Here is a 16,177-nt window from a genome sequence, read left to right as displayed (position 1 = left end):
ATCCAATCTCTGTATGACCAAAGCGATGAACTGTGTCCGGGTTCTCGGCAGTAAGTCAGACTCGTTTCAGTTGGGGGTTGGTCTCCGCTAGGGCTGCGCTTTGTCACCAATCCTGTTTGTAGTATTTATGGACAGGATATCTCAGTAAGCTAGCAAGATGACACAACAGACCATTTCCGTGTAGGCTGCTTCAAAATAAAAGCACTTCTGGTGACGGTTGGCAGTAAAACTATATTACTGTTAAACAAATAAGGTTGTGTACCTTTTCAAATATCAGCAGTAATCAAGTACTGTAAATAATAGTGAGTTTTAATAATTCATCATAGTTTTAAAAATGTGAATAGATAGGGCTTGAATAATTTAGGAGGGCAGTTTTTTTAAGGTGATTTACCATAGATTACAGAGTTGAAATTACACTGTGACGTCAGGTAAAGTCCCCTTTCGATCTTGTCACTGGGTGCTGTGTCAGTCACACAGAGTGGTTCAGATACAATACGTTGTGGGGATATCTCTGTGGCCTGTTCTATATTACTGATGCTGTAAAGTTACCAAGCTGACACAGAGGGGATTAAAGAAAGTTGCCATCATGCTCAGGTTCTCAAGTGTTAAAAAGACGTACAAGTACTGTTATCAGGGTACATGACAGGAATAAGGCCAAAGATGATCAGCAGTGGTGGTCAAGTGTGTAATTATTATATGTATAAAGTTTTTAACTGATATATCTGTCTATTGCTCTAACCAAAGCTCCAACATTATACTTGCAAAAAAATAATTTCTTCACACTTCTGTCTTGTGAATATGAACAAAGAGATGTGATTGTTTCACTCCTGTAATATGTCTTTTTGTTTAACACCAGTTTGAGGATTGGACAGCGTGCTTGTACATATTTTTAATGACACCCTGTTCTCTTCTACAGCCATCACTCAATATTTGCTGTAAACTGGAGACAGCTAGGCATATTTGCAAGTATACCGTCATCTTATTTGAAATTCAAATGTGAGGCTGTGTGCAGATGAACAAGTACAGCTCTATTCTTGACCCCTTCTTATGTATAGTATATAGCTGTCGAAATATATAAAGAAAAGAACATACTTGTCTTTTAGGTTTGGTCATGTCTTTATCTGTTTTAGCTGCACACTTTATTATTTGTATGTATGCAACTGTCCAGGTGAAACTTCCAAACCAGTTGATGGATTTGCAGGTACATTAGCTTCCCTATTTAGAATTAAGCCATAAGCCTGCTGCACTCACTACACCGTACCAACATGACAAAAGGGAACTACCTACGTCTATCATATTTTCACTATTTCACTCTGAAATTGGCAGTTGGCTTTGATTACCTGGTACACAACAGACATATTACATTCAGTACAATGTAAAATTATGATAACGTAAAACAAATAACTAGAATACTTCAATAACATTGTCCACCTGGTAGACCAGTAGACTGAAGAGAGAAAGGAAAATCTGGAGATGATCAAATAAAGACATGGAATTAAATCTGAAAAGTCATTTGCGGATCTCAAATAAATAACATAACAATGACCTCTAAAATAACCCAGCAAGCCAGAATAGAAAGTTTAATATTTCACAAAAGCAAATTTCTGGATAGATTTGCATCATGTCCTGATATTCAGGGCTATTCATTGACACATATGTGCCTGGTGGCGTCATTTCAGGTGCTATGATTTGAATACCAAACAAATGCATCTCTACTAACAACAGTATTGATGCCAATTTAATTATGCTATAACACTGGTTTGATAAGCACACTGTTATGTATTTTGACATTTTGTTGGACTAAGAACACCAAATATGACAGGAAAAAGGTAATTACTTGTTTTACCAGCTCCAGTAACCTTCACAGAGCACATTTCTATGCTTCTAACCGGTCCACAAAGTTGCTCTATGCAGTACTGTTCTCTGAACGTGAGCTCATACAATGCTATTGGGCACATCTTTAATGGTTGGTCTTTTCATCACTGTTTAAATCCGAATTCAGATTTTCATCCCCCATAATGGCTTTCAGGAGTCAACAAAAATCATGGATGCATTTATTTTAATAGGAATAAACAGGGCCGTCATTAGGCCTATTTTGGGGGGGCTAAAACTACCCAAAAATGTTCCTAAGCACCCCTAAAAGAACAAGAATAACAAATTGGTTTACCAATAACTGTATCCTCATTCATATAGACCCAAGAAATAATATGTGTCCAGCTACAACAAAAATAGCCAAAAAGTCTGAAGTTAGACAGAATGGTGAAAGGAAGATTGATTACACAAAGTGATACAGAGTAAAATTGTTAAGTTGTTTTTAATTACCTCCTTACCTTTAGCTACGTTTTCTTGAGGTAAAGGAAAGGGGATTTTTGGATTGCTATGGAAAACTATACTCTAGCTAAAGTGAACAAGCAAAATACAAGAAATGGTTAACTTAGTAAGCTAATCACAACTATTTATTGTCTGCAAATAATATAGCCTATCTATAGTAGGCCACTTCTAAATGTCAATACACACAGAATGTTGTTGTCACTAAAAACTAAATGCCATAGGGTCCCCGGTAATGCTATTGTACCGTTGTATCTTTCAATTCATTGAGCAGATGAGATGGATATTCAAAGATATTTCAGCAGAGAGAAAGAGAAGCAGGAGACTGGCAAGGCATTTGATTCTGAGGGAGCCGGTGTGATTGAGGTCAGTAGTGGTCTAAAGGTCTGAGGACTGTTTTGTTTTCTTCCAACAATAAGCATTTGTTGCACTATGCATAGCCTAAACTAAATTATTTAATTATATTTATTATAAACGCTAGCTATATTCTAACCAATTTAACGTTCTGCATTCACTGGCTGTGATAAATTCAATAAATATGTAGCTGTTACCTAAATTTATGCTAAAGATGAGCACATGCCAACAGATACGCATGTGAAAATAAAATGAAATCAATCCTACATACAGTACATATACAGTATACACTAATTGTTACTCCAAATCTTTTAGTTCTTCCACCATCAGGTTATTGTATTTACACAGCAGCTACTGTAAATAGGACCTGTATAAATAGCTTATATGATAAAGTATGCAATGATGCCTATTTTTTTCTTTTTCTTTCTTTAGCTATAGTATGCTATTACTTTATTTAACATTGACATGAGCAGACAGATAGCATTTATTAAGTCATTGCTTACAGAAGAACTCACCAGGATCTAACATTACAGTAACTTTTGTTGAACAGCGTTGGAATGGAAGAAGAGGATGTCTGCCACTTTTTACTTGTTAACATCTTTGTTTGTTGACTGGTTGTTGAACTAAGTGTAGCTCTTAGACGGTAAAAAGATGTGAATGCAAAGATTTTGCAAACACAAGTTATAGATACCATGGGGGCTAAGCACCCCGTCTACCAATCCTAGTGACGTCCCTGGGGTCTAAATATTTTCACCTTACATTAATAAGTTTGGTTGTACCCTTGTCACTGTGCAGGATAAATTCAAAGGACACTTACCCACAAAATAAAATTCCACTATATACTCTTGATCAATACACATACAGTATAGAGGACACTTTATTAGGTATGCTCCAACATTTCACTCTACTGCAAACTGAGTCATATGTAATAATATTAATATTAATAATAATAATAATAATACATTTAATTTGTATAGCGCTTTTCAAGGACCCAAGGTCACTATGGTACATGTAACTAATAACATAAGGTGGGGAAGTTCAGACACTGTGTGAACCAAAGTAACAGCCAAGAAACTTGATCAATACGATTGTTGGTGCACACCCGGACTGCACTGTTCCCAGATTTCAAACCTTTGGGATCCAAAACTAAAGCAGAGACAAGAGGACAATTCGGATGACAATATATTCTGGTGCCTTGTACACACAATCATGCTCCCTGGTATTTAAAAGCAGAAATGCTGCTCAGATCTAAGCACGTTGTTCAAAACTCTTACGAGATAGAAGGGCCTGCATTAAGCCTAAGCTACACACACATCATCGGAGGCCTGAGATGACCAGTGAGTGAGTGAGTGAGTGAGTGAATAAACCACAAAATGCCCATTTATTTATAAAATGTTATCAAAGCAGGTAGCCTTTGGAGCATGGCAGTAATGACACGGGAATGATGATGTCACAGCTCTTCTTTGGGAGTTTTGGGAGACTTTAAGGGTCAGACAGCATCAATCAGGTGTCTGAGATAATGAGAGGACATGTCTGCATACACAGGAGCAGTTTTAGTAATTTCAAAGGCCAAAAATCGAGATTTAGGCCCTGCAGATGAAATTAAATTAAAACATTTCTTCTTCTGGAAGCAGTAGAAGTGTAGAGCAAATATAAATATAGTACATTTAATAAATAGATATCTAGTTCACAAAATGCAGCAGTCTATATTTTTGAAGACATATGATGCCCCTTTCGAAGTTCAATTTACATTTGAAGAGACGCAAAATCCTGTTATTTTATCATTTTGACAATTACCCAGGAGATTTTCTCCTCTTCAATGTAGCTGTATTGTCTTTTTGGTCTTTGCAAAGGGCCATCATTGCCATGTGATTTATGCAAATGTACTTTCCAGGAAACACAGTGTGGGTTACTTGAAAAAAAAGTTTTAACATGTTAAAGTAAACACATGCACTTTTTGAGTCTCAAAGCAGCAGAATAATCAAACTCCTGACTCTTGTTAATAGCTGTATGCATTGGGTTATGTTTTATGTATTGTTTTAACCACTCTAACCAACTGCCTACCCTCAGAATCTCAAAAGAAGACAATGCTTTTTTTAGTGGCTTGTGTATATTTTATACTTTCTATTGCTACACAACACCTTTGTTCTTTTTACCATTTGTATTACAAGTATTGCATTTGTAGTTATATTTTTGCTATTGGTGTGGATTTTTCTGTAGCATGAAAACCTTAATCTAAAAGGATAAATTGAAATAGTTCCTCTCAGTTGGAAAGATATGCTAAATGAGAGATTACATTTACAGCGAGACTGTCACCCATCCACACTTGACTACCTGTAGTTAATCATTAATCTCTTGCCATTTCTTTTTTTACTATGTACACATGTAAACACTGATGCCGTCAGCAGGATTCAGGATTACATCCCCGCCACCAGATACAAAACCTGTGACTTCTTAACTCTGAAACAAGTTCGCCAAACTGACGACACTGTACCCGACCTTAGCAGGTAAGAGACTTTTTCAAATCTAGAGCAAAATAAATGTTATTTATCACAGTAGTTATCTTAAACTGGATGACATTGGTAGATTTATTAAATCAAACTCAGTATACCTAGTATACAGTATACAACTACAACGTTGTAATCTTTATTTATCTGACTTGGATACATAACCTTATTGATTCTTTTGCTTTTCATTTAGTCTTTTCATCACATGAACCGTTAAATAACTGTGAAGATGATCCTTGTGTTGTTCCTGCTGTGTTCAGGTGAAGGTTCTTTTTTGGTCTCTAAAATTCTTTGGGTGTTTTGCATGCCATTTTAATGGGATTTGGACCTTCAAATGTTTCTCAAAGCTGGTATCTTTTGTCATCAGTAGCACTAAGTATTTCTACAAACTGCCTCCACTATTCCAACTTTGATGATTGATAATTGATTATGTATACTGTACATCAGATAAGTTGGGACAGGTAAACCCCCTTATGGTTTTGTAGTTAGTGTGGTACATGCACTATATTTAAACTTAGTGAACTTAATTTAAACAGTCCGAAAAGCATAAAATGTTGTTTGTTGTTTTAATAAGACATAACTGTTAAGTAGGTAAATAATACATTGTTGTGTTATGTTCCTTTTTACAGGATTATCTCACTTTACGTTTGGATCGAACCGTCTACGTGTTTTCAATATTTATGGATCAGAACTAACGTGGGACGCTGCATTGAGGAAATGCAATGAGACAAATGAATCACTTGCAACTCTGTACGATGAAGAGGATGCAAATTTCATAAACAACACGATAAAGAAGGAAGATGGCACTGTCTGGCTTGGTCTGCGTAAAGGACGAAATATCACATGGTCAGATGGTGTCCGTGTCACATTCAATTATTCATATGAGATTGGAAAAAACACTTCTCAGATATGCGTGGCTATTGACAACAACACCTGGACAAGTTTGAATTGTTCAGAGAGAAAACCTTTCATGTGCAAAAAGGGTACGTTACAGCCTATTTGATTACCTTTTTGTTGTTTGTTGTTCATTTAACTTTTTCACTTTAGCTTTAAATATATATTTTTTAAATGTATACTACATAACACAGACATAATACAGTTCTATTATCTTTCACATTTTCCCATTTTTATGGTTTGAGCACACATTTACTAATTGACGTCATCTTTCATAAATCCACCCAGAGAAAATCCAGAGTCCTAACTTTTGCCCAGGTTTGTGATAGTTTTTTTTTGCTGTGTATCATTTATTCATTGTTGCTTTTTTCAGATGGCAATTATACACTGTTTGAAGAAAAGAAGAACTGGTGTCAGGCTCTGCAATACTGCAGAAAGTCAGTCTTGGCTGACTTGGTCAGCATCAGTAATGTGTCACAAAATGAGGAAGTGATTAGAAAGGGAAACAATGCAAGCTTTTGGATTGGACTCATGCTCGATGAATGGGAGTGGGTGGACAAAAGTTGCTCTTTATACCGGAAAACGGGCAGGATTTTTGATGTACATAACTGCATAGGTACAAATCTAGATAATCCCGGATTACTGAATGGATTTGACTGTCATGATCGGAAATTAACCCCATTTTGCTCAAAAGGTAAGCACTATAGAGAAGTAAAGCAGAACCTAATTTTATGTTACACTTGATGGGAAATTCACCATTAAATATGTATGCAACACTCAATCACTTATACCTATATATAAATATATTAACACTGTAGATATGAAGGTTGAATTTTAAGACACCCCTATAGGTGTTGACAGTAGCCATAGTAATAATACTGGGACATGGGGACAGTTTAAGATGGAAGACATACATTCAAATACAACACATGATGTTGATGCATGTAAATTGACCAACTTCAAGCTGTGTCAACTATCAAACCAAACTTGTAAGCATACAGTTGTCTGTGTTTATGGATATGAACTTTTGTCGTTTTTTATTAAAAAACTCAGCATAAGCAGAATATAAAGAGAAAAGACAAAAAAATAAGGAATATGCAGAAATATGCCTGAAGGATATATATTAGAGAATAGAAGGATTAAACATACTGTATATACAGTAAATTACTAATTTAGACATACTTTGGAAAATAAATCTGTATTACAATACTGAATAGAAAGAATATGACCACTCCACACAACAAAAGAATAGATCACCAGATGTATAAAAGAATAGACAAATGTCTTTTCCCTGGTTTCATTTCAGGTAAAATGAGAATCAAAGTCATCAAGCATCGTTTAACTTGGGAGGAGGCCTTTGACTACTGCAAGGCTAACCACACAGGCATGCTTCAGATTGAGGATGAAAATGATCAGAAGGCTGTTGAACAATGGATGGATAACACTAATGTTACTGTTACTGGTCCGTTCTGGATTGGTCTGAGGCAGAGTCGTGTCTTTGGATTCTGGATTTGGAGTGACAAGACAATAACCTACAGCAACTGGAAGAATGACATAGAACCTAAGCTGCCCATGTCTAATCACTGTGGTGCCATCAACGAGACAAAGTGGAGTGATGAAAACTGTTGGCTTAAGCTCCCTTTTCTTTGTGAGGAGGAGATTGTGTTCATGAATTAATCTGTGATGGGTCGATGCCTGAGCATGTAGATGACAGTCAGTAACATAACGCCTAACATTTTCCTTTACTACTCTGACTCTTAATGGAAGTCTTTTTTAAATTCAGTTGGTACAAATTAATCAGACATTTTTTGTTGTAACATGAAGTTATAGACTGACAAGATTAATATTTTATTTGTGTGTTTACTGTATGATTATTATCAGTGTGTTATGAGTGTATAATATCCTTATTACTATTAGCGTTAATTGTAAAAAAAAGAAGTTATGTTGTAGGTAATTAAAAAAAAAGATACTGTATTGATGACCTGCTAATAATACTACATTGGGATCTACAAAAATGTAAACAATTATATGGTGAAAATGATTTCTTTCTTTTGTGAGGGTTCTTCTGTTGATTTCTGTAGAGTTACTCCAATCACTCCAATCAATATTTTCTGATCAATGAAGGTTTGTATGAGTGTTTGCATGTGATTCCACTAGGACCACTGTTCAACATATTTGCTTTTTCAGTCTTTGAGTTTAAAGGTGTGGCATGATTCCGTGTAGGACAGCACATAGAAGATCTAAAGAGATTGTAAGAGAATGTTTGCTTTGTACATTACACGTCTTTGAGACTACAACCCTTACATCTGAGCTTTGTTTTGTTTAAAAAGTAAAATGTCTGTGTTAATTTACTTCTAGATAAGTTGCTTGTTTGCAATAAAAGGCAATGTATTTCAAATCCAACCATTGGGGATCTTATGACCTAAGAAATGTGTTTTATGTAATTCTACCAAATACATGTAGGTCATCTCCGTCTCAACGTGTCACTGCTTAAAAACCATTGAGTGTATTTCTTATAACACGTATCTCTTAATTTACACAACTTACATGTGTTTCTTGAATTTGAAATCATTGCAGCTGCTGTAGTATGCGTAGCTACAAAGTTATGAATAATAAAAAACGTCTAAGTTTTTACAATAAGGAGGAGGAGATTTTTCTCAAACCATAAAGGAAAACATGTTGATACAGTGGAGTACAAGTATAAAGTTGACTAAATTGGAAATACTCAAGTTAATTGCAAGTGCCTCAAATCTATACTTAGATAGATACAATGACTAGACAAATCTAGTTATGCATGTGGTGTGGTAAAACAAAAAGGGGAAATTTGGAACTATAGCCGTTTAACCAATCCACTAAATGTCAGCAACACTAATCAATACAACATTATTGTGAAAAAATAAGAAACAAACAAGTGATATGTAAATGAAGAAAAAGCAACAAAAATAATGAAGACAACGTTAACAAAATAATGTTGATAAAGACAGTCGATTGTGTTGACAGACAGATTTAACTCAGCAGAATCCAGCAGAATGCAGGGTAATGGCTGCTTGAAAAAAAAGGCTAAATTTGGTCCAGAAGAGAAAAGATGACAGGCCACACCTAGGATAGTGATTTTACGAGAAGAGAGGAAAAATACACCAAAATATGCAGATACAGCCCTTAAACATGGAACTGTGAGAGAGATATATTAAACAACGGAGTGAAAACAATGCGTAGCAAAGAAGAGAGAGTAAAAAAAAAGAAAACAGGAAGCTGGACGACTTCCAGGGCCATTATTCACACCATGGACAAACTTGGAAGGAAGGCTCAATCAGTCACACGCTCACTCATCATTATAACTCATCATACGGCTCACATTGCAAATGTCTGTGTGTATGTGAGTGTGTTTATAGGCCTCTTGATCATCGCTCATTCGAAAGGAACAGGCTTTCTTTTGACTTGTCAGTCAGCTCACTTCTCTGACCATTATGTGATGTACGTGTACAAGTGTGTGATCATAGCTCATCCGGAGGAATCAGGCCTTCTCGAGGAAACACACTTCTCCACAGCATATATCACCAGCCACTGAGGATCCTGACTTGTAGCCAAGCACATTTCTTGGTGCAAAAGCAGCATATTTTCCTTGGCAGAGATGTGGACCATATAAGCGCCTGAGATATGACCCCATTTAGGGTTGAATGACAGTCCAAAACTGGTGTCCATTCAGCCCAGTTATCCCTCCAGAAGTGAGCTGCAGATGTGTTCCATAGCTGAGCATTATGCTGAATGTTTGTATGTACTCCAGTTCTAGACTCCAGACAGAAAATTCCAACCTGGTCATTGTGACACTTCGATTCCTGGATAAACATGTAAATTGCTAACGGAGTGAACTAATCACAGTGATGGACTATGGTGTCTATGATTAGTTCACATTCAAACACAAACATGCACTATGCCGCTCTCCTTGTGTGTGTACGTGTACAAAATTCAGCAGTAAGCCAAACTCCATTCAAATGAATACGGGAGTCAAGGTATAGCGTCCAAGCTCCTGGTGATTGATTTGGCGTCACCGTCATATACAGTAAGAAAAGGAGTGAAACTGTAGAACATAAACAAAAATATACGATAAGCAAGATGCACAATCAAAGTATACACTGTAATACAAATAGACTTCCTGTTCTGGGTCAAAGTGCATCTCAAACTACAATAAATTTAAAGGGCCAGTAGGGGGTTAATTCACTAAACCTGAAGGCAAAACATGCACTTTTTGCACATTCCTTCACTTATGGTCCGTCACAAACCAGCGCACAAAGAGCAAAGCAATATTAAAAAGGAGAATGACAACAGGAAAGCACTTTTTAGTCACAGGTTTTTCCTTTTCTTGGACACTCTCTGGACCTGCTGGCAGGACTGCTGGAGGGTGACTTGGGGACTGGTTTAATTCAGACAGTAAGTGACCTGGCATGATTACCATGCAGTTGACTTAATGGTGAGCGAGGCAACTGGCGGTTCGATACAAAGTTATGTTAAGTTATGTTAGTAAATGTTAAAATTAGATATCATAAAAAGATTAACATACTCGGATCTTGTGATCCATACACAGAACCCGCTAATGTTTTCATTGCTTTGAAGCTGGCAAAGTTTCTACCAGACTTGGAGTTTGGAGATATTCTTACAGAGAATCGGTCAACTTACACCGCACAAAAAATGAAAGCCTACAAAAGTACGGATAGCAATCTTTTTTTCAAGAGTGGATCGGTTTACAACGCTGTTGTATTGGAGGTGAAAAACAGGAACATCTTCATAATCAAAGCAACGGTGAGCGTTACTAACTAGCTACACGCTAACGTTTGCCAATCTGTTCAGTCGTGTGATGAAGTCTTCATTTGAACACAAAGCGCAACACCCTGCCTACTCTAAAATGTCTAACTCGACTTAGGAAAACTAACAGTATATGAACATACAACAGAAGAGTTTACCAACATTTCTTCTTCTTCCTTCTCTAGATTTTGAACTGCATCATGGCTGCGTCCTGCATTTGTCCCAAGACAGAAAAAGATGGGTAGGAGAGTACGTGACACAAAGATAAAAAAAGAAGGGAGGAGTCAGAGGAAGTGAGAGAGAAGAGGAGCAGATGGAGGGAGGGAAAGCGAGAAGAGCAGTGGGGCCTCTTAAACTATTAACGTCATGGTGTGAGCCTCGGGATCCTGATGACACAAGATGAGTGGACATATTTAGCATAGCGCTTCACACACGCGCACACGCGCGCACAAACACACACACGCACACACACACACACACACACACAGTGATTGTTATATTCGTATATTCATATAACGTTTACACAAATGTACACAAAAAAAGAATTAATTACCATGAGTTACCGTACATGTAAGAATATAAAAAAAATCAACACTGTATACCATGGTAGAAAGCAATTTTGGAAGTATTGCAACTTAAGATATTGTATATGTTCTTTACTTGAGTACTATATTTCCATTTTACTTGCTTTACAGTGTACCCCATGTGTTTGACAACCAGCTGTCAGCCTCTCAGTGTGTCCCAGATTCCTAACACTCAGACTTGCAAGCCAAATGGCCCAGCTGTAAGCTTGGGTTGCTCTCTTAAAGTGGTCTTCTGTTTGCCCTTCCTGTATATTCTTTTTCATTTGGTGTTACTTTTATAGTGTATCAAACCAAAAAAATGGCCCAGAATCTTTTCTTTTTTTTATACACGGCCTTAATACTCACATACCCAAGTTGGGTTTAAATGTGTGTGTGTATACTCACACACGCCCACACTGAGTATAGTGCAGTGAATGGATACAATATGTTTATTATAATTGCTAGTTCGTCACCGCTGGCCACTGAAGTCCCTGCCCCTTGCTTCAGCAGTAAAACTCTTTTGTTATCAGTATTCCAGTCCAGACACTAACAACCTTTCATGAGGTTCCTCAGCTAATGGTTGATATCACAATATCTGCATGAGAGACAGCTGATTTACATATGAAATTTCCATCAGAGCTGCCTAAGGGTCATAGTACAAGAGTTGAGGTAGAGGTTAGTGTGTGTGTGTGTGTGTGTGTGTGTGTGTGTGTGTGTGTGTGTGTGCTTGCGTGTGGAGGTGTTCACAAATCAAAATCTATTCTCTCACTGAACCTTTGACCAGTGAGACATTCAAACTAGTCCCAACTCACCAATATTCGCCCTCACTGCTGTGTTCAATCATGTGTAATTATGCTATTTTTTCTGCACTGTGGAACGCTGCAGTTAAAAGTTCACACAATGTATGCATGCTTGCTTGTCTCGCTATTATTCCTCCCTATCATTCCTTAAAGTCCTCCATTAGTTTTGTTTCTGTCTTTTTCTTCAATGTCTCTATTACAGATTTTGAAAACCGTCACATTCCCCCCGAAAGTGCTATTTACAAGATATAAACACCCAACCTAAAGTTGTCCCTGACAATTTGCAAGACTAGCTATGTTTCCATCCACACGTTTTTATCCGAATTAAGTCATATTGAATGAAAAATGCCTTATGGAAACAGTAAAATTCAATGAAAATCTTTTAAGAATATCGTCTCAAAGGAAATACTTTGTCTCATCGGATTTTATCTTGATCATTATACGGCTTATGCAATAAACCCTGATGGAAACGTTATTTGGCGAATAAATAATGAATTGCAATTAAGGTCATTTTATGGTTGCAACTCGCCACAAAACGAAGAAGAACTTTTAGTGAATTTACGCCCAATATTTTCGCTCTGTTTGCACACATGGCGGCTGTCAACACGGACAGATGTAAGTGGACGAACGAGGAGACAAGAGACTTTTTGAATTTAATTTTAACAGGTACTCGTGAAGGAAATGGCCAAAGATTACAACAGGCTGTGGGACGTCCTCCGGAGTAAATTGAAGGGACTCAAACAGTGAGACATATCTCAAAAAAGAGATGTCTCGCAACAGTGCCGGATGGAAAATAAAATATGTTGATACCGTTGTTGTTTTCTTATTATAATTTGATATGTCGCTATCAGCTAGCACATAAGCACTACAACTTGTGCAATATTGATCATTTGTTGGTAGGACCGCGCAACTCATTTTCCAAAAGTTTGCTTGAATGTTGTGTGATTCAGTGCGCAAATGAATGGAAACACCATAAAATGTCTAAAATCAATTTGACATGCCAATTTGATCGCAAAACAGCATAATTATGCACAGGTTTTTATTCACTTTAAAGCTGTTGGATGGAAACACACTTTCACCAGCTTTATTCACATGAGTTTTTTTTACTGAACTTCAGATAATTCGACTGACAAGTGGATGGGAACTTAGTTAATGTCTGGGATTGAGTGTGTATTTCATAAATTTAACAAGCAGCAAGGTGAAGAAATGTGTGTATCCGATACAAGATGCATTGATTTCCCACTGTGCTCAAGGAATTCGTTTTTTGAATTTTAAATGGAAAAGGGGAGAGCCATTTCAACTGGTTGATTTCCTTAGAATGCTCTCACATTCTCCTCCATTTGTATACTGTGTACCTGTTTTTGCAAGCCTTTTGTGTTAAAAAAATCTTCCTATCCAGACAGATTTGATTAAATGAAAATATTGTTTGGAAAATTCAACGTCCATCTCTCAACTTTTTTATGTACTAAGTGGAACCAAATTGCAAGCATTTTTGTTTGAATTATTTTGTTACATACAATAGATTTACTAAAGAAGGTGACAAGTAAAAAGTATCTAAAGCACATTAAATATTAATGCCAAACATCACATGAAATCTTTGTTACATCATTTAAATTCAGTTCATCTTCATTTATTTTTGTAATTTCTTAAATTATATCTTATATTTAACTTGTATCATTTTGTCATTAAAAAGCTTGTCATACCTTTGCAAGTTTAGTTGTATTTACCGAATAAAATATACTAAAGCTTTGAAAGCATACATTTCGGATGTAATTTCTACATGCTCCTAATTTATAACCGCTCATCAGAGACATAACACACTTGCAAGAAAATAGTCCAGCAGTAAATACATAAATAAATTAATGAATAAAATAAACTTTCCTGAAAAAGAATTACATGTCTGTCTGTCCACTTCCACCCTCTTAATCTGACATTTGTTGCATTTTTTTGTATTTAAGTAATAGTAGTAATAATAAGGTACTATTAAAATGTGGAGTTGGACACAAATTAGTTTGTAGCAATCTGATTTGAGTCATGGGCAAGTTTGTAATTATTGGACAATTACTTTTTTTCCGCCCTTAACATGCTTACAATTTATCTTTTTAATTCCTGCTCATTTTTATTCCTATTGCAGGTCTTTCTCATATCTGATATATCTGATCTTGGTGTGATGTTGAACAGAACCTAACTCTTTGGGGAGCTCTTATTGTTTTGTTAAGTGCATTTAACAAACAAACTCTCAACAGCTATACTTATCACAGCAGTACTGTTACATGTTACTGAATACATGTTCTGTGTGGTATTAGTTTTTTTCTTTATTGGGGAGTGGGGGGTAATACAAAGGAAAAATTCATAAAGAAAAGCTGTTGCTGAAAAAAGTACCAGTACACACTTAATGTGATATTCATTGGCCCAAACTATAAGTTACATTTAACACATATCTTCAGTTTTCTTTACAGTGCATGGCTTTATGTAATCAAAGCTGATAAAGATCATCCTGGTGTGACTGTAAAAACACCATCACTAATGCTTGATTTTGTCTTCTTTTCTGTCTTTGTGTTTTTTCTAGTTTATGTGGCAGTGTAAAGACTGTGGTGCGGAAGTGTCTAGGCAATCAGAAATTCTTAAACATTACTTTACAGACTACAACATAGTCATTTTGGGCGTAGCCATCTTATTAAGTGTATATACCCTGATTGTCCATGTGTATTTAAGACTTGGAATTCACTTTTGACACATTTGTCAAGGAATCACACCAATATCTTGAAGCAATCTGACATGTTTACTACATTTCCCTGTCATTTATGTGGCTGTAGTGAACTTGGAACAGAACATGATTATTTTGTGCACATAAGCATCTTCATCTGAAAAACAATGAGAAAGTCACTTGTATGTTTAAATGCAGTGGATACAAATCCAATGTATACAGCACCTTCAAGTCGCACAAAAGTCGGAAGCACAGCTTACATTTGCTGGTAGATTTTAAGGATGGTGTAGTCCAAGGAACTGGAGAACCTGATGTTTTAAACAGTAAGGAATTCTGTGATGAAAGTCAGTCTGATGACATTGATTTAGATAAGTCAAAGGATCAGTCAGAGATAATAGAACAAAAAATTGCTGCAATGTTCTTAAAGCTGGAAAATATTTTCTATGTGGCAAGTGCTCTAATTGATGGATTGCAGAAATAATTTCAATATTTGTTGAGCACAGCATCTTTGTGTGGTACAAGAAATGTGATACATGACACACCTAATAGTTACAGTCTACAAGTTGACCAATCAGTCATTGAAGAACTTGCATCTGCTCTGTTTACGTCTAACCATGTGTATAAGTCAATTGTTGCAGATGCTGATTTAACTTTTTTTTGTCTTCTTTAACATTTAAATTGAAGAATGGCACTGCGTCTGAAGTTAAGAGTTATTGTGGATGACGATGACTATAGAAACCTTGATCTCCATTCAGGAATGCCAGAAAATGTGACAGAGTTACACGTTAAAATTCGCAAAGAATTTGGAATTGAAATAGACTTTTGTATTCAGTTCATGGATCCTGACTTCAATAATCAATTCATGAACATTACATCAGTACAAGACATATGGGACAGAAGTACAATCATTGTTGGTGTACATCAGACCTGGGCATCTTACGGCCCGCGGGCCACATCCGGCCCTTTGTGCGTCCCAGTCCGGCCCGCGTGTTGCCAATCATAAATTACAAAATAAATTTAAAATATATCTATGTTGAGTGTGCAATACAACGGTGCTGCTTTTGTTTTGAAAAGGGTTATTTGTATTACTTCCGTGTGGACGTATGTGCGTTCGTGGTTGTGAGTCAAGGTGAACAGCGGCAATCACAAATTACAAAATAAATTTTAAAAACATCTATGTCGTGCGTGCAATACAACTGTGCTGCTTTTATTTTGAAAAGTGTT

The 16,177-nt window shown here is 36.4% G+C and overlaps 1 long non-coding RNA gene across 1 annotated transcript in view; it reads left to right on the top strand.

Annotated features, from left to right (window-relative positions):
- The first annotated feature begins 5,304 nt into the window (after positions 1 to 5,304).
- Positions 5,305 to 16,177, top strand: part of LOC116672991 (uncharacterized) — a 20,577-nt gene continuing 9,704 nt past the window's right edge. The window contains exon 1 of the long non-coding RNA XR_004327701.1: positions 5,305 to 5,318. This is a non-coding gene — a long non-coding RNA (uncharacterized LOC116672991). The remainder of the gene's footprint in view (positions 5,319 to 16,177) is intronic.

This window comes from Etheostoma spectabile, chromosome 23 (assembly GCF_008692095.1).
Source record: "Etheostoma spectabile isolate EspeVRDwgs_2016 chromosome 23, UIUC_Espe_1.0, whole genome shotgun sequence".
Classification (NCBI taxonomy): domain Eukaryota; kingdom Metazoa; phylum Chordata; class Actinopteri; order Perciformes; family Percidae; genus Etheostoma; species Etheostoma spectabile.
This window is presented reverse-complemented; position numbering and strand designations above follow the sequence as displayed.